We start from the raw sequence: 25,325 nt of genomic DNA on the forward strand, positions 1-25,325 counted from the left end.
GCAACTTTGTACAATAGTTTAGATAAATTTAGCGTGAAATTAAAGATTTTCTGGTTTTAAAGTCATAAACAAACAATTTGTTCAGTAGGAAATGAATTCTCCTATGAAATACGTTCTTTTTAATTCTTTTAGTCATTCTTGATTAATCGACTTTGAGGTATCCTCTTAAAATCACGTTGCTTTTACCTCTCGACTCATTTCATTCTCTTTTTCTATTTCCGTCTCTTTTTGTCTCTCTGAATCACTCATCGAGTTTGCCAGATGACAGAAAAAAAAGAAAGATTTTCTAAATCCTTCATCACTTTGTAGAAAGTATCGCATGTTTTCCAGTAGGTGTTTGAGTTTAAAACCGTTCACTCGTTGAAATCTTGTTAACGTAATCGATTCAATTTCCGTTTGTTTTTATTCTTTACTTTTTCGCTCTAGGATTTTTTTATAATAGTAGATAACGATTAAAATTTTAGTCCATTGTTATACTTTTAAACATATAATTAAATATTATCTGTTTTTGTGTTGGAAATTTTTTTAATCCATCCATTTCCTAATGGATTTTTTGAGTTACAAGATTTTTAGAATGAATAATATTGAAATGATTTGCATATGAATCGAAATGAAATATTCGTGTAATAAAGTGTTTGTATTGTTACTTTTGTTATTATTTCAGTGTGGATAATAAAAGAGTAAGGTTCTAGAGAAGGACCAATACAAAAGAAGAGAGTTCAAGGGTATTATATCTTGTAACGAAAGTCAGAAGGCAAGCTGTTCTAATGAGTTAAGTTCGCTATCGTACTTTACTTTTAATATCTTCTCGGTAACCCTTGATGAGCGAACTAAAATCTGACGTCGCTTCCTCATGTATTTTATTAGATCGCACCATCCTATAGTCTCCTCTTTTCTTTTTCAAGAACGAAAAGCTTTCAACATTCCGCTAATCTTCTGCAACAGATAGCCAAATGAAAAAACTTTTTCATTTTGAATAATGCATACACAGTAGTATCTTTTTTATTATTTTTCTTTTCTCCTTTTGTTCCATTCAATTCTGTATGAAAATTGTTTTTATGCTTGGAATCAAAATCATAGTTAAGTGATATTTTTAACCATTTGTTATATTTGCTAATTGCATTTTTAAAGGGTAAAATATTAATTTATAACTATAACAATTAAATCAAAATGAAGAATAAGAATCATAGACTTATTTCTTTCCTACTGGAGCGATATGTATGGTAAAATATCGCTTCAGCTTAAAAGTACACTTTTATTTTTTGATAAATTTCTCCCGTTAATCGGCTCTGACCACGCGGTTGCCAGCAGCTTCAGGCTAAATCCACCGTACGCTCTTACTCTATCCGAATCTAAATTTCCATCAACTCACTTTTTCCAAATAAAAATCCAAGCTTAAACGCCAGATTTTAAAATCCATGCGTGTAGATTATGCTTCAAGGTCGATCGTTTCAAAAAAATTTGTACCGTTTCATTTTATAGAATTATTTTTTACCAAATCTTTTAATTTTTGTTTAACAAAATATAAATATATAAATAAGTTGTATATAATAATAATAATGGGTAAAAAATATTTTTGATGCTTTATTAAAATATTATCTTTATTGTTGCACTTAAAGTTATTCAAGTCATTATATTGACCACTCGAAAAAACATGTGACAAACGATGGGTGATTCTCGTTATTTTCCATTTGCGATGTAAGTGTTGGAATTGAGGAGAGAAAGCTCTTGATGGTTCAAACTTGAAGCCCTCACTTGAAAAGTTTGAACACAAATTGGATTCGCCTTGGCTAAAATATAATTGGCATTCGTCTCTGATAACGAACCGGTCATAGTTTCCTTATATATTATACCCGACTAGTTATGTTACATGATATCCATCCCTCGTTTCGAGTTTCTCTTTCCATTACAATATTCATAGAAGGAAATGTACTTTTCGAATACTATCTTTGCAACATCTAGAAAAGTTCTCATACAAAACCTGAATATATAGTATATACGTAGACTATAATATATACAATATCTCGCTAACATGAAAATTTAACTTTTCAATGTAAATTACCGAAAGAAATTTCTCGTAATAAGTTGTTAAAATTAGATTTAAAAATATGTAGGGGGTAAAATTTGAAATTTTATATTATTATTCGCTTACTTTTACTTGACTTTTATTGAAGAATATCTTTATATCAAGAAGATACAACTTTTAATATCGTATCTGTTTTACTTATTGAAATTTAATTAATAACAAAACATATTTTTCTCAGTGAGAAGAAAATGTACAAGGTTGCCACATGTTAGGGAAATCAGGGAAAAGTCAGGGATTTTTATTAAAAGCACTGGAAAAAATTAAATTTCTAGAATTCAAAAGAAAATTCTGCATTTAGTGACTTTTTTGTTTGATTCATAAACTATGAAGTTACTACGAAATCTAGTAGAAAACCTTCAATTTTTTTCTATGTCTGACAAGAATGAATTTTTTAATATTATTTACTTATTTCAAAAGTTTTAACGCAATTATCTTCGTAAATAACAAAATTCTTCACTGAAATTCAATTATTTTTAGGAGTTTTAATAAAATTTTTTGCAAAATTCAATTATTTTCATAAATAACAATATTCATCACAAGAATTCAATTATTTTCAAAAGTAATTAAATTTTACGTAGAAATTAAATTATTTTCAGAAATATTAACGAATATCTCGTCAACAATTCAATTTTCTTCATAAATAACAACATTTTTTAGCAAAAATTAAATTATTTTCAAAAATTTTAATAAAATTCTTTGCAAAATTTCAATGAATTTCAAATGTTTTTAGCAATTTAATGATTGTCAATATTTACTATTTTCATAAAATTTATCACAAAGTTTAATTATTGAAAAAAATTTTTTGATAAAAATCTACGAAAACATTCAATTATTTTCATAAAGAATAATACATTTCTTTTAGGAATTCCATTATTTTCATCGCAGAATTTCAAATATTTTTAATACAATTTTAAATAAATTCCTCGAAAAATGCAATTATTCGTAAAAATTTTATTAAAACTCTGCACGGAGAAAATTTATTCCTGAAATTTCACTTAATTTAGGTAGTTCGGTAAAACTGGGATGAACTGTCAAAACAGTAATTTCTCAAGAACTAGACTGTAAAAGAAACCTTACGATCTAGTTAGAACCTTTCTAGTTTTCCGCATCATCGCCTGATTTTACAAGCGTGACGAAATAAGCCGGGTCTTGGCGAATTTTCCTAGTTTGCGCCTCACTAAACGATATAGGGCGTATATTCGGGGCCTTACTAAATCCAAATTTCAATTTCTACACGGGTTACAGTTCGGTAAAACGTAAGCTAAGTGCTCGCTACATTCATATTTATTGAATAGTTTGGTAAAACGTAAGATAAAGTGTTCGGTAAAACTGATGAGTTGCAATTTATTGAATAGAACGGTAAATGTAAGATAAAGTGTTCGGTAAAATGTAACCAGTTGCAATTTACTGAAGGTTTAAAATATGTTTTAATTATATTAAAGAAAAATGTTTAAAACAGTAATACTGTATTGCTGCATTACTTAAGAACATGTTCTTAAAATACAGTATTGGTGTTCTCCACATACATAATACTCTTTCTCACATACGTATGGCTGAAACAGCAATTCTGTATGGCTGTTCCATATCCACCAATATAATATGTGAGAATTGGCTTTATTTATGGTAGTACCATAATAGTATATTGTGCAACAAGTACAGAAAGAAGCTGTTTTCCGACGAGTGCAAAGTTTGCTGTCCCGAGCGAAGCGAGGGCAACAATTTGCACGAACTCGGAAAATCTTCTTTCGTACGTGTTGCACACAGTACTTTGTGCAACACCTTTTGGTTTTGATAAAGAAAGCTGTTTGGAAACGCTAGTTGACGCCAACATACGTACTGTTTAGCAGGGTTTGGAACGTATGTTACCGCACGTAATATACGTGGTTTTCTACGCGTATATTACTGTAAAAAACAGGTATTCTACAAGTAGAAAACAAATACCTATGTATATCACCAAAAAAACCCAAAAGTTTAAGAACTTTGCCGCACTAGTGCAGCAAAATAAGCACTTTGACGCACTAGTGCAGCAAAGTAAGCTCTTTGCCGCACTAGTGCAGCAAAGTACTGTTTTGCGCCTACTTTACAGGCATGCAAAGTATTACTTTCCATACAGGTGTTGCACAAATATATTTTTTTCAGTGTATTATTCAGATTTAATTAAAATGAATAAATTATATTAAAAAAATAAAAATTTTAATTCCTATGGAAAAATAATGATTAAATATTAATTTAAGAAAGAAGTTATTGATGTTTTTGAATAATTCTACTTTTAGAGAAATTTGATACCTAATAAAAGAATTAGAACATCTTTTTGGGTATTTAATCAGTTTTAGAGTGAATCGGGATATTCCTTAGGGAAAAAGTGAAAATTTTGTCTGTTAATCAGGGAAAAGTCAGGGGAAAACAAAGCTAAGTTTTTCTAGCAACCCTGATGTACAAAATATTAACTGAATAATATGTAGAAACAAATTTTTCCTTTATTTTTTTATTACTAGTTTCATGTAATATATTAGATATAGTTATTGAATGTATATTTTCAATTGGGTAAACACTCGCGCTTTTTTGGTGTTTGCATTGAGAGTTTCAAAGGAGGAAGTGAATCGTAGATGTCGATGTCAGGAGGCATCCCGATAAGGATCGGCCTTGGATTGAACTGTTTCATATTTAAAGTATATTTCCGTTATTGCTAAAATATTGACTTGTTTTACAAAATTTTTACCGGTTGCGACCGAGACAATAATTTTCCACTCTTCGATCGAAACATCATTTCCGGTGGCTTCTTCGATGAAGAAACCTGCCAGTCACACAGCTAGCTAGGTTTTGCTCAGGCTTAAGGCTTACAGCTCATCCCACGACTTTATCTTTAGTTTGTATTTTTCTTGTCAGAAGCAAGCAAAAAAAATATTCTTCTTTAGGTGCTACTTCTCGTATTCTTTTCAATTTTCCTATTCAGAGTGAAGAATCTATTTTTTGGTTATTTAAATATGAATTTAAAATTAATAATTTGAAATTAGAAATTATTATTAAGCGGAATATTTACTTTTTTGTCGATTTGACACATGCCTTGTTGAATAATGTTTTATTAGAGATTTTCATCGTATAAGTGATTCGAAATTATTCGGTTTGTCCTCTAAATCTTTGTTACAACAAACAAAGTTGGTGCGATGGTTGCTCGGTCTTTCTTTCTCTCAAGTTTGATATTAATTCGTTCGGTTTTGCCGAACGAAAAGGATTGGGGGTTAAGGGGACTTCTTGGAGGGTGCTCTCATTGTCTCTGAGTAATTGAAGGACAAAAGCAAACTTGTTTCATTCAATGCTTTCACCCAGACTCTCTGGATCCTTCAGTTTTGCTAACCGGAATTGGTATTTACATTCTGTGGCATCTCTTGGAAACGTCGCCTCTGCTTATTCTGACTTTTCTTTTTATTATTTCCGCATTTCTTCAATCAAAATATTCATGTCAGGCTAAAATTGTTTAATACTTGAACACTTCTTTTCGACACTAGAAATGTTTTTCTCTCAACACTTGAAGTTTGTTTCTGTAAATTGATTTTACTGTTCTGCAAAAAAATCTGTTTTGTAGAAAATTAAAATATTAATTTTATTTTCCTACCGTTTGTGATGTCCTTCTTTTTATGATTGTAAACTCAATTTTACGATGAACTGTGTCTAGACAAGTGTTTTTGAACATTAGATTGAAAAAAAATCTGCAAATAGATATTCTTTTTGAAAAAAGACCTCGAGATAAGGAAAGTTAAACGGAGTGGCAAAAGTAGTTTGATCCCATTTGAACTATCCTAATAAAGAATTGGGAAGAAGGGCTTGTAATCTCTACGATTGGGATCATAATTTATGTTTTGTATAGCTACCTTTTCTTTATTTGATTCTACTTTCTTCCCCTATTTGTTTTCAAAAAATGGCTTTGTTTCTTATTGCCCATTTGACGTTATAACTGCAGATTTAAATATCTTTCTATCAGAGCTGTTAAAAATCACGATTTTTTTAATAAAAAAAATTCGATTTTTTTCTGTTATATTAAAAATTGTTCATTAAAATATCAGGGTTGCCACATATCGGTAAAGTCAGGGAAATGTCAGGAAAAAATTTTTTGTCAGCGAAATTAAGAAAATTGAAACTTTTTTTCGATTTATTTTCAAAAATTGCGACTTTTCTTCCAAATATTGCAACAAAATACCACATTTTTTAGTATAAAATGCAAATTATTTCAATTTTTATAGTGCGAAAAATAACTAAAAGTTATTTTTGAATAATTTTTAAGATAATTAAATTTTTCAAATATATTTAATTTTTGAATTTAAAAAGAAAAGTTTCTTTAAAGTGCATAAAATGAATGATATGTTAGAAAATAATAACAAGCGTGAAAACGATATATAATATAAGGGGGTAAGAAACTTTTTCTCGTGCCCAACATACAGGGTCATAAAGAGCTGTATACTAGAATTTGCGGAGATCGTGGATTGCTCTAAAAGAGTCCTTGAGAAATAAGAGGAGTCATGGCTTCGCTCGTAAATAGTCGTATTTCCGTTGATTGGGGCGTGAATCTTCTCCCTGTATATACGCAGGACTTCTTCCAATACGAAGCCAATACACTGATTACTCCGCAGCATTTAATTGATTCTCAACCAATTTAGAGGCCCTCCGGGCTGCCGTTCTACTTTTAGAATCTTTCCTTCTTCTTTTTATCCTCTATTCAATTCATCACCCACTCCCTCTCGGAAAATTTCACCGTTCACTCTGCAACCACGCGGAAGAAAATAAGCAACAACATATACGTCGAAAATAATCAAAAATTTAGAATAATATTTACAAATATTAAATATAGAGAATATTAGTTCCATAAAGGACAGTGGTGACGATTTCTTTAAAAAACGTCAGCCTAAAACGGATTTTTACTACTGAAACTCAAAAGACCACGAACTGGAAAGTTTGTCTTACTAAAACGCTCTTTAACTACTGATTTTCAGAATACACATTTTTACTCAACGGGGTTTCACTTTTGGGTCTGACGTAAACTGGTTTATACTACTGACACAGCAAATTACATGTGTATATTAGAAATGTCCTACTGCAACTTGGTTTTACAACTGATTTATCCTTCTATCATCAGATTGGTACCTTAGTAAAAAAATGTATTTAATAATCGATTACTTGTCGAATAATAATCGTATTTGTTTTATAGATTTTTTGATTTAAGAGCAGCTTTTTTGATTTAAGAGCCATCGACGTGATAAAAAAAGTAGTACGATTAAGTTAAAAATGAAAAAATTGAATTTTGAATTATTATAAAGTCTTACATAGATTTCCAGAATAAATCTTCCAAATCAGAAGAAATCTTTTAAGGAAAAAGTGACAGGGGGTTTATGATTGTGCAAAGTCGGGTAGATTTTGACCAATGCTGACGATGTATGGTTTCAGAACACACCGCTATTCGGTCAGAAGTTGAGGTGGATCTAAATCCAAGGGTGGAAACTTAGACATATATATATATATATATATATATAGGTAAACTGTTACAACGAACTGATGGGATAAGGGATGGTTGCTGGTGGTGGTGGTGGTGAGGGGATTCGGTAGTTGGGATGAGTCGGGTTGGACGTGATCTTTCATAGCAGCTTGATTGGAACAACGGTAAGAGAATATATTGTCAATTTTCACCCAGTAACGAAAGCTTAATGTCGTGACAAAATATTTAAAGCCTCACTAAACTGGCAACAATAAAAAGAGACACGTTGATGAAATCAAGATCGCGCAGGAAACTTGTGAATGCACCTATGTCCACACGTGCTGGAGAGGAAAAAAACAAAAATACGAATTCAGAAGTGTTCTGACTCTGAATATACAGGTATTTACCTGCGTCGTTCATAACAAGGGAGAGGACGAGAAAAAACCTATCATATAAGTAAACGAAATTTATTTAATAAGTCAAGCGAATTGTCCGTGTCAATTCTTTGTTTAAAAACGATTATCGATTTCTACAATAAGTTTCTTATTTCTAGCAGATACACTCCACACTTGAAATTATTCTAACTAATGAGGCAGTTCATTAACCTCGTAAACTATCAAATTACCACGAATTCTAATTCAAAATCTTTAATTTTTTCCATTTCAGACAATAATTTATTTTAAATAGGGTAAACCAGACAGTAGTCGGCCACTTAAAAAAATCTTTTCAATTAATACTGTTTTATTAAAAGTGCAATTCATATTTTTTTCGAATTCTTTTTTGTGATGTTGTTCCTTACGATCACACAAAACTATTACAATCATGTTTATGAAAAAAAAATTTTTATTCATTAAAAAAATGAGTAAATAAACAAGTAAGAATCCGACAGCAATCGGCCACTTTAAAAAGCTTTCAAAAACCGTACAAAAAATTTTTTTTCAATTACAAAAGCTTAGATTTGTTTATGATAATCTTAGAAATCTTCATTTTCGACATCGACACGAGCACAACTGCACAAAGCCCATTGGCCGTGGACAGAACATGCTAGTTCATGAACTGTTATTATTTACATAATAAACACCTCCTAAAAAAAGTGAAAAACTTACAAGAAAATCGTCGTAAACAGTTGTTTTAGTAAAACAGATAAAAAATTTGTTCTCATGGCTCAATGCTTTTGTAAACAACCCAATGGGAAATTTACAACTGGCGGAGTACTGCGCCAGCACTGGCAGTACTGGCAGTACTGGCATAACTCTGGGATGATAACGCTGTCTAATGCTGGCGAAGTACTGCCTGCCAGTGCTGCCAGACAGCGCTGGCGCAGCACTGGACCAGTGCTGGCTGAGAATATTGCCGCAATAAATGCTGTATTGTTATTAATTAGTCGTAAATTCATAATTATAAACAATTTAACAACAAAATGGTAAATAATATTAATAAATAGTTCTTATTCATAAAATATTTCTCTTCTTAAAGAAATTGTATTAAAGACGGAGACTAACAATGGATATAGTAAATGAAGTATAAAAAATTGTTTATAACATTTAAAAATTAAATAATAAACAATTACAGTAAGTGTGCATTAGATTTTCATATTTTAGTACCTAACGATTGGAATCTAGAAATATCGCAAACCTATGAAAATAAACAAAATTGCTGACGAGGGGAATCGAACCTACGACCTACGGACTAACAGACTAACGCTCTAACCACTATGCTAACGACACATGTGTACAGTAAAGTATTAATATCTCAGTATCATTCAGACATACAATTATTGAGTCAAAGATGAAAAAAAAATAGGGATACGTTAGAAGTAATAAATTGAAATAAAATAAATTAAATTAAATTTTTAAAAATTAAATTACTTTACTTATTGCATTTAACATTTTACGTCATTCTTAACCCTAGAAGGAGTAACTGTGGTGTCTGGACACCCCAAGCAAAATTCAAAATATTCCCATGGCTTAACCAATAATTTTTTTGCGCTCAAAACCCGTTGATAATTTAGTTTGAACCTCTATCTTTTGACACCTGTATGTGCCGACAAAAGTTTTGCTCTAGGAAGAGCTCTATCTCCTGCTAAAATACGTCTGGGGTGTCTGGACACCCCAGTTACTCCCTAACGTTAGAAAAATTGTCAAGATAAGTAAATTCAAATTTTTTTAAAAAATCGTTTTTAATCAGTTAAAATCATCTGATAAAGTGTAAATTGATAGGTTATGCATGAAAAAGTTGTATTTTATAAAAAAGGAAAAATTTGTATACAAAAATTCTATTTTTATGAAAAATAGACATTCTGTATTTGTAACAACTTATGAAATTTGAGTTAAGATTTATTAAAAATTTCTGTGCTCTCTCTACAGTCAGAAATTAAATTCTAATACAGAAAAATGTAGTATATGACAGTCAAATTTAAATTATAAATTATATATTGTTAATAATATTTTAACATATATTAGAGGCATTAAGAATTGTAAATTAAAATTTTGATTAAATATTAATTTACAGAATCATTTCATAAGTTATTAATTTTAATGTTAATATATTCAGATATATTAAGTTTGTAAAATTTTAAATTTATAACACCATTTTTAGTAAATATTAATTGTTTAAGTCCGTTTTATAGTTCATTTTTATGATTTTCACTATTTGTCAATTGTCTTTAATTTCTTTCACTTTAGATGTTCAAATAATTATGTTTTTTGGAAGTAATACAAAAACTAATTTTTTCCCCTAAAAGTGTATCTATTTAACTTTAAAAACCTAGAATAGTTTTTAAATTAGTCAAATTTTTAAGAAACTACAACGTTTTTTGTGAAAAAAGTCAATTTTGCAATTTTTTGGTGTTTTTTTGGGTTTTTATGATTTTTTTTCAAATTTTTTTTAATTTATCAAAATATGAATAATATTATAGTATTCCTTACTAAAAAACCAATTAATTCAGTATAATAAATTTTTTTTACGTCAAATATAAACCTTATAAAACAAGTTTAAAGCGTGGGGTGTCGGGACACCCCAGTTACTCCTTAGAGGGTGAGTAAATTAACGTACTCCTTCTAGGGTTAAATTACGTGATAATTTTTTAATTATTTTTTATTCATACACTGAAAAAAAAGTATTGAACCAAGAAAATTTTTCTTGGTTAAAGCAAATCGTGGGATTGAATACGGCCAAGACTATTAAAGTATTGATTCAAGAAAACGATTTTCTTGACATAGGATATTTGGGAGAAGAACATATATTCTTGATCCAAGAAAATATGGAATTCGACCAAGAAGTTAATCGACTTGTACGAAATATAAAATGTATTAAATGAATCAAATATTTTCTTGTTCTAAGAATATATATAGTTAATTGAATTATTTTATTTTATTCATTCAATTTTTTGTAACGTTCGTTCAAGTAATTAAAGATTTAAATGAAGAAAACATTTATTTTGTGAGAGAACGCAGATATTCTTGATCCAAGAAAATATGGAATTCGATCAAGAAGTTAAGTAGCATGTAAGAAATGCAGAATATATTAATTAAAAATCATTTATGTATCAAATCAAGAAAGTATGTTCTCTGTCTGAGAAAATTTTTTCTTGATTTGAGAAAATTTATAGATTTCAATCAAAAAAATACTTTCTCAATACAAGTAAATTATTTACTTAAATTACCCCCATCCCATCTTTTCTAATACTTAGGTCAAACATTTGTATTATTTAATTAATTAACATTTATATTTTTGATTTAAATAATTGTTATTTTACATATATATTTACATTTAATTATTACTTAACACAAATACAACAAATATACCTTGAAAGAAAATTTTCCACGGTCGGAGGAATTGAACTCGGGTTGCACGCACCAGAAGCCGTCACGCTACCACTATGCCATCCTAGCCTCAATGGACAGTTTTCAAAAACTGATATTTAAGTTGCATATACATTTGAAGAAAAATATTTTCTTGGATCAAGAACACCGGCATTGTGTTAAGTAAAAAAAAGTTTCAAAGCAAATAAATAAAATGATTCGATTCAAGAAACATGAATTCTCCAGACAATACTTTATTATTTCGCTTAAGAACATGATATTCTAGATTCAATACTTTTTGGTACTTCGGAAAAGTAAAATATTTGGTTGAAATAATTACATATTGAGTTCTGCCAAATACTAAATTGTTAATTCAAGAATTCTGTTCAATGATAATAATTACTTGACACAAGAAAATGAATTTCTTTCTTCAAATAAATATGGGATTAATTGAATATAATTTTTAATCAACTTGAAACAAATATTTACTTATATTAACCTTCGTATTTTCTTGAATCAGGATTATATGAGCGTTGAATTAAGTAAAAACTTTTTTAAGGGAAACAAAAGAATGATTTAATTCAAGATCTTACACTTAATTGAATTGAATAAATAAAATATTTCATTCCAGAAAATATAACATTCTCGCAAGAAATTAATTAATTAATTTTTCTATACTCAGCCAGTACTTGCCGCCGTGGCTTGTCCAAGCTTTGGCGAAACAAAAATTCTGTACTGCGCCAGCACTAATTGTCGCGGCTCGACTAGACTACGCCGAACAATCGTCTGAGTACTAAGCCAGTGGTGAACATTGGCACTACACTGGCATTTCCCATTGGCAAGAAACTATCGTCTCGGTGCTGTATTTCGTGAAACATGATCGAGATTAGTTAATTCGTTTGTTAAATAGGGCCAGTACCCCGTCTTGCCCCACTCTCCCCTATAAGACTTGCGTTTACAATTTTCACAAATAAATGAATTTCAAAAGGTGTGTCAATTTAAAATTTTAGAAAATTCGAATTTTCAATAAAATTTCTCGAAAGAATCCAATAATTCTTAAAATATTTGATAAATTTCTTAGCAGAATTTAAATTATTTTCAATAAAATTCCCCAAAAGAATTTACTTAATCTTAACATTTTTTATAGATTTCTTGTCAAAATTTCAATTATTTTAAAATACTTTGCAAGAATTCAATTATTTTCAATACAATTTTTCAAAAGAATTCAGTTATTCTTAAAAATGTTGATAAATTTCTTTGCACACGGAAAAAAAAAGTACGTGAATTTTTCATTGACTCGGTACTTGACTTTTGGATACGACACAAAATACTAAAAACAGTCTAGTACTTTTGCATGAGAGTTTCAAAAGCAGTCAATGAAAATTTCTAGTACCTTGCTTGAGAATTTCATTGACTTTCAAAAAAACTGTAAAATAAAAAAAATAATTTCCACTTGTTCACACCGTTTTTCTGAAATTCACTCATTCATTCACATATTTGGATAATTAATCACACAAACAAAGAACAATTATTGTATCACTTTTCGACGTTCGTCAACACTTATGAACTAACCTATAACACACACATATTCGCGTATAACTTAAATATAAACACACACTTACACTTAAAAGTACGTATCGAATTGTTCTTATATACCACATGGTGAAATTTTTCACGACTTCTGAGACATGCTATTTCACTGAAAACTGAGACTTACATAACATTCTGTTTTGTGAGAAACACAAAACAAAAAATATTTTTTTGAAAGTCAATTCTTGAAGACAAATATATATTAACACTATTTGTTTTTCATAAAATAATAGTATATTCACATCTGAAATTAACACAAATGGAAACAGACGATCAGCTGGCATTTACCTTGGGTAGAAACGCGCAACGCACACTGCGCATGCTCTACAGAATTTTCAAGCGCAGTCAACTAATCTTTCACGTACTTTATAAAACTGAACAAATGACTTTTCGTTAAAATTTAAAAAACACTGTTGCCCATACTAGTACTAAAATAACTCTAGGACTTTTCTATATTTTCTAATAAAAAGTATATGATACAGCCTTGTACTTTGTGTTCTATCCAAAAGTCAAGCACTTTCAAGGAAGGATTCACGTACTTTTTTTTTCCGTGCAGAAGTTTTCGCATGAAGTCAATTATTTTCAATAAAATTCTTCAAAAGAATTCAATTATTCTCAACATTGTTTATACCCAATGGGAAATTTACAACTGGCGTAGTACTGCGCCAGCACTGGCAGCACTGGCGGCAAGGCTGAGAGCCAGCACTGGCATAACTCTGGGATGATAACGCCGTCTGGCGCTGCCGAAGTACTGTCTGTCAGTGCTGCCAGACAGCGCTGGCGCAGCACTGGACCAGTGCTGGCTGAGAATATTGCCGCAATAAATGCCGTATTGCTATTAATTAGTCGTAAATTAATAATTATAAATAATTTAACAACAAAATGGTAAATAATATTAATAAATAGTTATTATTCATAAAATATTTCTCTTCTTAAAGAAATTGTATTAAAGATGGAGACTAACAATGGATATAGTAAATGAAGTAGAAAAAAATTGTTTATAACATTTAAAAATTAAATAATAAACAATTACAGTAAGTGTGCATTAGATTTTCATATTTTAGTACCTAACGATTGGAATCTAGAAATATCGCAAACCTATGAAAATAAACAAAATTGCTGACGAGGGGAATCGAACCTACGACCTACGGACTAACAGACTAACGCTCTTACCACTATGCTAACGACACGTGTGTGCAGTAAAATTTTAATATCTCAGTATCATTCAGACATACAATTATTGAGTCAAAGATGAGAAAAAAATAGGGATACGTTAGAAATAATAAATTGAAATAAAATAAATTAAACTAAATTTTTAAAAATTAAATTAAATTACTTTACTTATTGCATTTAACATTTTACGTAATTCTTAAATTACGTGGTAATTTTTTAATAATTTTTTATTCATAGTAAGAAGTATAATAGTATTTTAATAGGAACCAAATTATTATTGAAATTAAAGTTTAAATTTTGTTTATAATTTTAATTTGTTTAAATAATTTATTATTTACAAAGTTAGACAATTGTGTTAAATTGTTATTATTAAATTTAATAAGAATAAAAAATGAACAACTGAAAAGTAAAATATTAATTTTTTTCAATAAATTTATATTTATAAACTTTTTTTATAATTTTTTTCAAGTTTATGTCAAAAAAGCAATGTTGGCAAAGAGCGTCGTGAACAATTTTTCTATACTCAGCCAGCACTTGCCGCCGTGGCTTGTCCAAGCTTTGGCGAAACAAAAATTCTGTACTGCGCCAGCACTAATTGTCGAGGCTCGGCTAGACTACGCCGAACAATCGCCTGAGCACTAAGCCAGTGGTGAACATCGGCACTACACTGGCATTTCCCATTGGGTAAATTTCTTGTCAAAATTCCGATTATTTTAAAATACTTTGCAAGAATTAAATTATTTTTAATTCAATTTTAATAAAATATCTTAAATAAATTATTCCTAAAAATGTTGATAATTTTATTTGCAAAAATTCAATTATTTTAATAAAACTTTTCAGAATAGTTCATTCATTCTCAACATTTTTTATAGATTTCTTGTCAAAATTCCAATTATTTTAAAATTCTTTACGATAATTCAATGATTTTCTACAAATTTTTTATAAAATATCTGAAATCAATTATTTTTAAAAATGTTAATAAATTTATTTGCAAAAATTTAATAATATTGTATTTCTAGTACGAATTCAATTATTTTCAATAAAATTTCTGAAACGAATTTAATTATTCTTAAAATGTTTGATAAATTTACTTGCACAATTTAAATTATTTTGAATTCTTTTCCAGAATTTAAATATTTTTAATAAAATTATTCCAAAAAAATTAATTCATTGTTTTTAAAATTTTTGATAAATTTCTTGGCAGAATGTCAATTATTTTTTTAATAAAATTTCTCGAAAAAATTAAATTATTGGTCAAATTTTTTATTTTCTTGGCAAAAAATCAATTATTTTAAATTCTTTATAAGAATGTATAATTTACTTTTGGAAAATTTGAATGTTTAAAAATGAATTTATTAAGAAATTTTAAAGAACTTAGTTTTTTTGAAAAAGTTTGATAATTCAAATTCTTTTGAATCTAGTTGAATGTTTTAATATAATATTTAATTAATTATTAAAAATAATGGATTTATAGAATAATTTTTGATAAAAACTCTAAAAAAATGAATTTTAGAGAAGTTACAGATACCTAATAGAAATTTTTTGAAATAATTGAATTTTGAAATGGTTTCAAACTCAAATCTTTGAAAATTTTCAAATCAAATTTTTGATTTTCTTTTATACTTTTAATTCCCAATTCTGTAGAACTAATTTTTTTGAAAAATTTTAATTCCAGTTCTGTTGAAATTATTTAAAATTTTTATTTTCTAAAATATGTTTTCCGAATTTTTTATTAAACGAAAAATTTAATAAAATTGAATTGTAAAACAAACGGATTTAAAAATTATTATCTTATTATTTGACTTTTAAAAATGAATACATAACAACCTATTAAAATATTTACTAATTGAAAAGTGTTTCATTAAAATCAATATGGATTTATTAAGAGTAACAGTTTAATTAAAAACGAGCGAAATTTTAAATTCGTTACGTTGCCACAGATTGGAAGCGTGTCAGATTGTATTATAAAATGCGTATATTTATAATATAGTGAAAAGGCTTTAGGCATTTTTGTTAGGTCAGTTGCAAATATGTATATATATATATACATTTATTGCATTCGTCCATTTCTTTTATAACTTATTTGTTAACAATTGAAAAAATATGAAATTTTTCCCATAGTGACTCTCGTCGTTGATTTAAATCTTTACACATCACGGTAATGGAATATACTAAGCTAAGGCACATTGTATACGAGTTTGCCTCGAGAATTCAATAAATTTCTGTCGATGAATCTAACGGTCCAACATTCCCCACTATTATATAAACGTCCTGTGTACATTTCAATGGAAAATTCAAACTTCCCTCCTATTTTCTGCTTTCCCAGTTGATTAAATTTACGCCTTTTTTTGACATATCGTTTTATTAAATTTTTTATTTTCAAAATACCAAGTTTTTTTCAATTCAAAAGAAAGCGGAGAATTTATTTGATTTTCATTCGATGTCTTTTGGCTTTATTCGATTTATTTCAATTTTTCATATCAGGTTATTGATTGAAATAATAAAATAATTTTAATTTAGTTGACACTAAACTAATTCATTGTTTATGTTGACTAAATTAACTTTTATTGAGTAATTCATATTGCTTTTATTTTTAATTATTATAAGAATAAAAAATATTTGAAGTTACTATAGAAAGTACTGTGAAGAAAATTTATTTTTGGGGAAAATAATTGTTTTATTATGTATAAAGCGGATCAAACGAAGAGAAAATTTCGAAATTACGTGACTAATTGAAAGTATGGAGGAATTCTTCTAGCGGCGTTTTTGGAAAATTAGGTCTTAATTCGTGAGAGCACGATCATGTGGGTCTGGTTTTATAACTATGGAAGAACAGACTTTTTCCACCTGCAATTTTTTGTTGAAAGGATTATAGCACATTCTAAAGTGCGTGGGATTTCTCCTTTTTCTGTCTTCAAAATCTGACAATAATTGTAGCTTTGATGCATTTAGTATAATATAAATTGATATAACATGCTTTAATGAGTTTAAATTAAAAATTTAAAGAAAAAATTGTTTCTCCAATTTTTGGAATTCTAAATTTAGAAAAAATTCTAAATGTCAGTATTTGACTTATAATTGTAAAGGAAAGAACTTGTATTGATGATTCGCGAGGAGTAAGAGAGAGAGAGAGGGATTGTAATAAATAGACAAATATAAAATGTAATGAAACACCTGCAGTCTCGTCGAAATCCATTTGATGAATTCTCATAAAGAAGTTCTATACTAAGGCAATCTTCGCTGGTCGGCGCTATTACTTTTCTTTCGTGATGTCGAAATAAATCGAAAAGGAAAGCGGCGTGTTAAAGCTTTTTTCTTCAAGACTCTCGGAACAAATAAAAACGACACTGAAACTTGCCTTATGTTCTTTAACACAATTTGAAAACTTCCCATCCAAATAAAATCAATACTTGTACATTGAACATTACCATTTATATTATACAACTTTTCCTAATTGATTTCTTTTATATTCGAATCGAAAATTATTCAACAATAATGTATTCAATATTTGGATTCTTTATTAGTTATACATTAGTGGTCGTTCATATATTTTGTAACACTTCAAGAGGGACGGGGGCACTCTCTAAATCTGAATTAGTAGTTTTCTACTAATGAAATAGTGCGGATTCGTTTACCAATTGAATTAGTAACAAACTGTTTTTACTAATTTTTAGTAGTTTTTTAAGTAATTATTAGTAGAAAATTTACTAATTTGAAATAGTAAAAAATACGTTCTAGTAATTGAATTAGTAATTTTCTACTAGCAATTAGTAAAAAACTACTAAAAATTAGTAAAAATTGTTACTAATTCAAATTGGTAAACGAATCCGCACTAATTCAGATTTAGAGAGCAAGCAATCTATATTAATAATCGTTGTATTCCGGTATAATCTGTTCGCAGTTTGAAGTAAGTTATTATTTGCTTTTTTGTTTCCTAACTTTTTCAATAAGTTTTCTTTTTAATAGTATATTAAGCAACAAGGTACGTAAAGGCAGCCATTTATTTACGGTGATTTTTGTGACACTCGTTACGGTCTCGAGGCGCCCTCGACCTCCACTCGTGTCACAAAAATCATCGTAAATAAATGGCTGCCTTTATTCTCGTGTTACTTACGATATTTTTTATTCCTAATGCACAAAAGCGGCGATTTCAGATAGCAGACGACAGGGAGTAAAAGTCATTCACTTGTTCGACTTGTATGAAAATGGCGGCCTTTTGAATTTCATCGAAGAATTTTAGTAAAATTTTTGAAAATTCAATTCTTTTGATGAATTTCTTTGAATTTTTTTAAAACAATGGATGAGTTTCAATAATAATTTTAATTAGAAATCGTGTTTCTTAATAATTGAAATTAAACATTTAATTATTGAATTCTATTAAAACTTTTGAAAAATAATTAAATTTTTCTTAGAATTTTATCACAATTTTCTAAAATAATTTTATTCATTCAAGGAATTTTATTAAAATATAGAAAATAATTAAATTCTTTCAAAAAATTTTTTTAATTTATTGAATATAATCGATTTTGTTATAAATTGCAATTAATAATTTCACTATTAAAATTATTGATAAAAACTTAAACTATTTTAAACAATTTTATTAAAGTTTTTGTAAATAATAATTAAATTCTTTTGAAGAATTTTTAAAAGTTTTTTTGAAATTAGTACAGTTTTTTGAATAATTTTAATTGAAAATTTTGAAAATTATTGAATTAAACAAAGAATCTTTTTCAACTTTTTAAAATAATCGTGTCTTTTAATAATTATAGTTAAATATTTGATTATTGAAGTTTATTAAAATTGTATTAAAAATAATTGAATTCCTGAGAAGAATTTTATTATTTATAAAAAAAAATTTAATTCTTGCAAAGAATTTTATTATTTATAAAAATAATTGAATTGTTTCGAAGGATTTATTATAATTTTAGAAAATAATTGAATTCTTTTGAAAATTTTTAATAAGCAAATTTAAGAAAAAAAAAACTGAATTCTTTCGGGAAATTTTATTGGAAATAATTGAATTGTTTTGAAAATTCAATTATAAAAATATAAAAATAAAAGAAAAAATAAAATTATAAAAATTTGAGAAAATAATTGAGCTCTTTCGGGAATTTTTAAAGCGAATTAAGAAGAAAATTGAATTCTTTCGTGAAATTTTTTAAAAATTTTGTTGAAATAATTGATTGTTTGCATACAAATTTAATATTTATAAAAATAATTGAATTTTTCCGAAGAATATTATTATTAGTGAAAATAACTGAATTCTTACCAAGAAATTAAAAGTTTTGAAAATATAAACAATAATAATTAATTGTGTACTTAATAAATGAATTTTTTAAATTTTGACTAAGAAATTATTCAAAAATTTGTATTTGGAAATAAAATTCATTAATAAGCTGCAGAAAAGTTTTAAAAAAGTTAAATATTTAAAATATTTGTCAACAATTTGTATTTATGAAAATAGTACAACACGCACGTATTGTGGTGCACAAATAATATGCGGGAGGGTTGCACGTGGATCATATTAGAATATACAATCCCGCCTTTGTCGCGATATAAGCGTTTAAATCCTGTCAGGTTGTCCCTCGGGCTTGAGTAAGCCTTTCGAAAATCTTATGGTAATGTCACTTATGTTCGCTATAATTCTCATTTCTCCCGCTCTATAGCAACCACCGTTTTCATTAATAATACTGTTACGACGATGAGTTGCGGTTTTAGGAATCTGCCACCGCTCGATTAGAACTTAAGCTAATCGATGGAGGCACTGTTTCTCATTAAGCTATTACCATTAGGCAGATTTTACTCATCTAGATAATAATAATAATACTCCGAAGTGATTATTAGCCAGTTTGTAAATCGTAACTGCTATTAAAATAACTTATTTGCAAACTTAATGACACAAATTTGCATTGGGTACAAATATCACACATACTAAATTTGGAGGTTCGACACTTTTTTAATACGCTGAGCGCACACAGTTTTTCGAAGGATATCAAATTGAGACAGAAAACGTATCAAAACGTTGCTTCGCAACATTTTTGATACGTTTTTTGTCTCAATTTAATATTCTTAGAAACGTGTTTTTACTCCCTATAGGTGGAAAAAAAGAAGTGAATTTAGTAACATTTTCGTCTCTGAAAGCCTCAAATATTAGTTTGATACGCTGAGCGTAGAGGTTAATTTCAGGGACATAATATTTTTATAATTTTTTAATTATTATAAATTAATTTAAAAAATTGTTTTTTTTTAGATTCCACTCGGATTCAGAACACTGCAATGAACTATACAACACTTAAATAGCGGGAACCACGACTATTGGTGAGTTTTTTCATAAAGTAATTATATTTAAAATTTCATACCATATTTTAATTTAATTACCTTGAAGTACTTGCGGTAAAATTTGCATTGTCCGGATCGAAAACAAATGAATTTTAAATCTTAACAATGAAGCTTCTTATAAGAAAGAAAATACCTACAGATTAGCTCAGTCGGATAGATGCCTCGCTTGGCGGTCGTTTAAGAACCAAGGGTAAGTACCCTTGGTTCGCGCCCATTTGGCTTTGGTATTTGGTATTTTTCCGGCACGTGAAAAACATTGTCGATTATTGTCCGGTACACACCATTAGAACTCGACTGTCGATAAACTGGTTGTACTCAGGAGATGTTTTCTACAGTTTCCCTCTCCACTGGCGAGAAAACCCATTAGACGGGTGGTCCAGGCAAATGCGAGTACTCCTAATCTTCAAGTCGCTCTGTAGGCGCAAAACTTAGTATTAGGAAAATGTATATAAGAAATATTATGTAAGAGAAAATGTAAACACACTTGTATAGCTAGATAAGCTTAAGACGGGTGTATAAACCAAATATAAGAAAGAAAATAAGGATTCTTCTTTATATGAATAAAAATATTCATTTTGTGACTAAACTAGAGATCGTAACCTATGGTTTTTGTATTCTACTGAAAATAAGGTATCCTTATGTGTAACACTTTATTTTTTGCGAAAGATATACAGAAACGGGTGGAATATAGGCTCTTGGAGATGATGTATTTTGGTATTCCAGTGATGCCTTCGGTAGCATTGCATCACGTATGGAGTACGCAGACTATAACATAGGCTGCATCGAAGCTATGGATATCGCTTAAATCCGTTCAGAAATGCAGATCTATTGCGATTCCTATCACTGATTGCCAACCGAGAACATATTACCAGTGTCCTCTTCCAATTCTCGTAATAATTCTCTCATTCACGTTAATTTGTCGAATACTGTGTAAAAAAAAATCCCTTTTATTTCTATTCTGGACAAGTTCCACATTTTTTGTTATTAGTAAAAGTAAACAGGCTTCACAGTGTTTCCCCTATTCCCCTTTTTTCCCTCTATTTCAAAAAAATTCCCCTTTTTTATCAATATATTTACCCTTTTTCCCCTATTTTTTTACTCCTTTCCCCTATTTTGTGTTGTACACCAAGAGAACAATTTTTTTTTATATCAAATATATTTTATTTGAGTTAAATAAACGTAGATTTGACTCCGAGCCAACTAGGTTATTTATTTGTTTCAAAGGCAAATTTTATTGAACATAAATAAAACTTTTATTTAAACAAAATAAAGTTTATTTGCAACAAATAAAAAGTGTAGTTGAAATTTTACTATTTTGAATATTGATATTTTCAATGTCGATAATTTATTAATTTAGAAATTTTAATTAAAATCTTAATTAAGTAAAGCTATAAAACAATATTACATTTCTCAAAATGGTATCCGACCATTCACCAGAATTTACCCAAACATATTTTTCACCGAATAAAAATTCCCCCGAATACAATTTTATTGAATGCATTTTGACCGAAAGTACATCAAAACAGCATAAAATTAATTTTCAAACATAAAAAAATTGTGTTTAAAAAGTGCTAAAGCACAACAAAAATTCAATTTATTTCAAAAAACAATTTTTTGTTCTAAAATTTTAAAACAACTTCTTTCGGAAAAATTTATTTGGAGACATGGCTAAAATGTTTTTTTTCGGAGATATGAATTCGGGAGAAGTGCATTTTTGGTAAAACAGTACCTATTCGGGAAAATAATTTTCGGTAATTTTAATATTAGAGATTAAAATATTTAGATTTGCTATGAAAGTAATTAATTAAGAAATATTCTAAAACGAAAATTCAAGGTTGTGGAGTCAGTTATAGAATCGAAGAAATCAAAAGAAATAAATAAAATGTCTGTTTTCTTTTTAATTAAAATTTTTTTTAATTAGAAGACAAAATCAAAGTATCGCACAATTTAGGAATGATATAATGTGATAAACTTTATAAATTAATGTTTAATAAATGTTCTAAACTAAATCAACTTTAGATTATAGCAATTTTTAAAGCAGTTTTATAAAATAAGAGTCCAAATTTAACTAAAAAATATGTTTAGATTTTCCCCTTTCCCCCCAATATTTTGAATAAAAAATTCCCTTATTCCCCTTTTTTGAACTTATTTTGCGCTGTGAAGCCTGAGTAAATGATAAACAAAAAACTTGAAACTAAATACTAAACTGAAAACATGAAACTAAAAGCTGCTAAAAATCATGTTTTTTTTATTTAAACCGTATTTCTTTATTTGAATAAAATAAATGTTTTCCATTTTTTAAATTATTTATTTTAAATAATTTAATTCATTAAAAAGTATCATAAAGTAATTACTTCTAAATTATTTATTGAATAATTCTACTTGAAAATTTCAATAATAAGTAAATTTTATAAGAGTTCATAAATTTCATTGTAGAATTTCAGTTATTTAGAATTTTTCCCATGAGTTCAATTATTTTCAATACCATTTTTCAAAAGAATTCAATTATTTTTAAATTCTTTGCAAAAATTCAATTATTTTCAATACAATTTTTATAAAATATCTGAATTATAAAATTCTTAAAAGTTTTTATAAATTTATTTGCAGAATTTCAATTATTTTGTAAAATATCGTGATAAATAATAAATTTGTTCTTTTACTGGTGTCAATTCTTTCACTGATGCAACTACCCCATGTACCTATTTAATAAATTATTAAAAATAATGGATTTATAGAAGAATTTTAGTTAGGAACACTAAAAAAGAATTGAATTTTAGAGATTTTACAAATAATAGCAAATTTTAAGAAATAATTAAATTTTGAAATGCGGTTTCAAACTCAAATCTTTGAAAATCTGTATTTTTTAATACTTAAAAATCCTAGAAAATAATAATTGCGAAATTGAAATGATAAAAATACTTTTGAAGATGTGACAGTAGGTAACAATATTCAATTTTTGAAAATCTTAATTCCTATGGAAAAAATAATAATGATTAAATATTTATTTTGTAAATAAAAAATATCCCACACGGATTTTTGCGAAGTTTCAATAGATATTCTTGTTGAAATTTTCAAGTGATATTTCGTGTTTTTTTTATCAAATGTATTATTTAAGTGGAAAAATCTGATTCGGTCAGACTACACTTCAATGCTTGTCTCCGAGGAAATTATTTGATGTCATTTTAAAAATTTTTTTAGCTCTGTCCCTTTTTTTATTAATGATTTTCTTGTTTTTAATTACTTTCTGGTAAATTGATGATTTTGAAGAAATCAGGTTAGAGAGAAAAGAAAAATACCTATTCTAGACAAATGTTTTTGGGGAATTAACATAAAATGAAGAAAACTATTTATAAGACTGAAGAAATACAATTTGAATTGTGTTTCGGTTTATTACTTTTCTTCCGTGATGTCAAACCAATGAAATTCCGACACACCATTCTAGGTTTCCGTAACGCGATTCCTATACATAAAAGTGGCAAGCATCCAATGTTGGATGCCTACTATACCTGGACCTCACACTATTCCTGTTCGATATATATCTGGCGTCCTGTCCAGTGAGCCGGGTGACAGCTAATATCCGTCCAGGAAACTAACACCCCGACACACCCCTCGCAACCAACGACTAAAGTCTATTACGACAAGACTCGGATGATTTTTTATCAAAATTACTCGCTGATGAATCTTCAGAAACGTCGCAGAGGTTAGGCCTTCACTTTGCCTTCTTTAATCGTCTTTCCAATTTTTAACAGTGGCTTCAGGTCTCGGATAATAATTACTTTTTTGGCTATTTTCGAAAAATGTCACTATTTCGATTTTTCTTTTGCTCGTTGCAAAAAAATTCCACTTTTTGGTGCTTTATCACATTCTTTTTAAACTTAAAAACTAAACATTTATTTCAAATATAAATACACGGTGCCACAGATCAGGGAATTCACAGACGAAATGGTTCAAAGGTTTCACGACGAATTTTAGACTGATGATACTGGAACTGGGCTGTTACAAAGCTTCCACAAAACAGGGTGATTTGTATAACCACCAGAATTCCATTTTTAGAGCAGCACCCCATTATTTTAAGAAGACGGTTAAATTTCGTAGAAATAAGTGAATCGAAGATTCGCAGGTTAGCCCTCAGAGCTAGTGTTGCCGCAAGACGAGACAAGACGAGATTCTTTTCAATCTCGTCTCGTCTTGAAATGTCAAGACCAACAAAGAGTCTTGTCTCGAAAAAGTCTCGTCTTGAGACATAGAATCTCGTCTCGTCTTGAAGTCTCGATATTTTTTCAATTAATAAGGCTACTACAGGTTCGGAAAACAGGAAATTTAATAAAAAATTAGGAAAACAAAAATTTTTCAAGAAAATCAGAGAATTTTATCAAAAATACTGGAATAAGTATTAATTTTCTAGAATTGAAGAAAAAGTTTAATTTTTTGTGTCCAGCAATCTTTGAAGATATTAAAAACATTTAATTATTTTTAAATTTTCCATGTTCTGGTTATAAACTTTAAAATCAACCACAAATATTAATGCTAAACTTTAAATTTTTTCCATTTCTAAAAATAAAATTGATCTTTACAGAATCTGAAATTGAATTTATTTTAAATAAGTTAAATCTTAGAAAAGTTTCATAACATTGTTATTTATAAAATATTCAGAGAATAATTTTACTTGAAAATTGAAAAATTATTGGATTTTAGAATAGTAGAATCGAGGGGGTAATTACTGGTTAAAATGGTGTACACTCTAATACACTAAATTTTCCTGCTATTACGCGTATTATCTAGATTTATTGGGTATTACAGAACTATTACAGGGTATTACTGATTATTACAGAATATTACCTCTATATTATGTATGGTATTACACTGCCGT

General features: G+C 28.3%; 1 protein-coding gene across 6 annotated transcripts in view; it reads left to right on the forward strand.

Annotated features, from left to right (window-relative positions):
- The window catches only part of LOC122511383 (lachesin-like), a 493,244-nt gene that overhangs the window by 35,148 nt on the left and 432,771 nt on the right, over nt 1-25,325 (forward strand). For all 6 annotated transcript variants that reach the window (XM_043626583.1, XM_043626584.1, XM_043626581.1 and 3 more), the window contains exon 3: nt 20,367-20,434. The gene's annotated coding sequence lies outside the window, so the exon portion shown is untranslated. The remainder of the gene's footprint in view (nt 1-20,366; nt 20,435-25,325) is intronic.

Source organism: Leptopilina heterotoma, unplaced genomic scaffold, assembly GCF_015476425.1.
Source record: "Leptopilina heterotoma isolate Lh14 unplaced genomic scaffold, ASM1547642v1 Lhet_81, whole genome shotgun sequence".
NCBI classification, from domain to species: Eukaryota; Metazoa; Arthropoda; class Insecta; order Hymenoptera; family Figitidae; genus Leptopilina; species Leptopilina heterotoma.